Source organism: Limulus polyphemus, unplaced genomic scaffold, assembly GCF_000517525.1.
Source record: "Limulus polyphemus unplaced genomic scaffold, Limulus_polyphemus-2.1.2 Scaffold8605, whole genome shotgun sequence".
Classification (NCBI taxonomy): domain Eukaryota; kingdom Metazoa; phylum Arthropoda; class Merostomata; order Xiphosura; family Limulidae; genus Limulus; species Limulus polyphemus.
In genome coordinates, this window is record NW_013674215.1 from 8,043 (window position 1) to 10,072 (window position 2,030).

The window sequence follows — 2,030 nt, forward strand, 5'->3', positions numbered from 1 at the left end:
TTTCTGATATGAAAGATTTACCATTTAGTGGTCCTACCCTCAAACAAGAAGCCGCAGTTTTCACCCATTTATTCGCGGGTACTTGATACATATAAAAATGTCTTTCTGAACTTTTAAGAAACTCAAAGACATTAAAATCCGGCTTACCTTCGAACTTCTCAACATGCAGGAGTGGTAGGTTGACTGCGGTGACGTAAATCAATGAATTTTCCACAGGTCCGTAGGTAGAATGAACTATCCAGATATTTGTGGTTGTGAGGAGGGAGACTTAGGTTCTCTCGCTAGTAGATCAGTCACCATTCGTGTTAGCATTTCCACCTGTTCTGTCAATACTCACAGACTGCTTCAAGCTTGCCACATCAGACTCACAAACTTCCATTGGAATACAGTTATTTTCAAACATTAGTTAACTTATAATTAACTGAACTTAAATTATTGCCGAATTAATCACTCGATACCAAATTAAGAAACAAAAAAACCCAAAGTCACAATCAAACCTTTATGAAAAAGGGCCCTGTTCGGGCTCCAATGTAACGGTCTAAAAGGAACAAGCAGTTACAATCAGGATTCAACAACAAAAAACAATTTATTCACAATAACAACACTCATCAAAACACAGTTAATAAACACGTGCCTGGCCCAGACTTGACACCAATATTAATAAACAATTTATTATAGATATTAATAAATCAGTAATAATGGAATCAGGAAAAAGAACCAGAAAGAAAAACCTAATTCCAAAAAATATATACAGCAAATACAATATTCCAATAATACCTTTCAATATTAATATCGAGTGATAAACAGCAATAATTCACTTACTATCTCTCTTAGTGAAGCTTCAAGCAGGATATCTATTCACAGAGTAGATCAAGAGAGTACAAGCTCATCTGCTAAGTTAATAGCATCTGTACATCACTGCTAGGGAAGAGAGTGTCAATTTCATCATACACGCATATATTTACTCAAAATACAAATGATTGAGTGGAAGGTGAGTCAGCGTTTTAATGAAACTAAAAATTCATAGATAACTAAACGATAGAAGGAAATAATAAGTGAACAATAAATACAACCATAACCATAATAAAATAGAATTTGTTATTTCACAGTGATTGAACGAATGTGTCTGGCCATCATATTTGCTATCCAGAACTTTTAGAACTAACTCTTTAGGAAAAAATTCATCATCCAAACGAACCATTAGCCACTTGCATTCATCCAGAGATGTAAAATTCACAGTGTGAGGATCCTGAGGTGATTATTGGACCTCCAGAACTATCAGTTTTGTATTGATGCCATCAAAGGGACTGCCAATGTTGGTGCAGATTGTATGAGTAGACTAAGAGCATGAACTGAGAACAGTCTTTGTATATAGTAGAAAAAAATATCGTAAGTATTTTTCTTGAAGAGGAGCTTACTGTTAGATATACACGACTGTCTCAGTTTTAGTTTAATGAGAGCATTATGATTTAGTTTAATTAGTATTATTTTAATTTGTTTACATAACTTTTTACGAATCATAAATTGTGTGGTACTATTGCTAGGAATTAGCGATTGCTTACAATAGTAAGATTATTGCTAGAACTTTCTAAGTTTCTCGTTGGTTTAACTGAGTATTATTGCATCAGAATATCTAGCAATACATGAAATGTTTTAGACTTCTGTCGGGGTATAAAACACATCAAAAAGTATTACTGAGTTCTAGTTCTAGACTACCTGATCGGTAGTTTAGTGATACAGAGTGTATAGTGGCGATTTTTAAGATCAACTTATCACAGATTGTATTGTAATAACAGATTAGAGAAGAATAATCTTCTAAAGCCACTGAACCAGACCGTGTAGACTTTATTGAAAAAAAAAGAGACAATTATTGAAAGCTCTGGATACAACTGTGGTAACTAGGGGTGTGTATCTCATCATAGTAGTCAATACGATATATATATATGTAGATATTGATGCTGTGATATGATACATATCTAGATACAGAAGTTTTACTAATGGTTTGTTACAAAGTTTGACAGTCTTGTCTG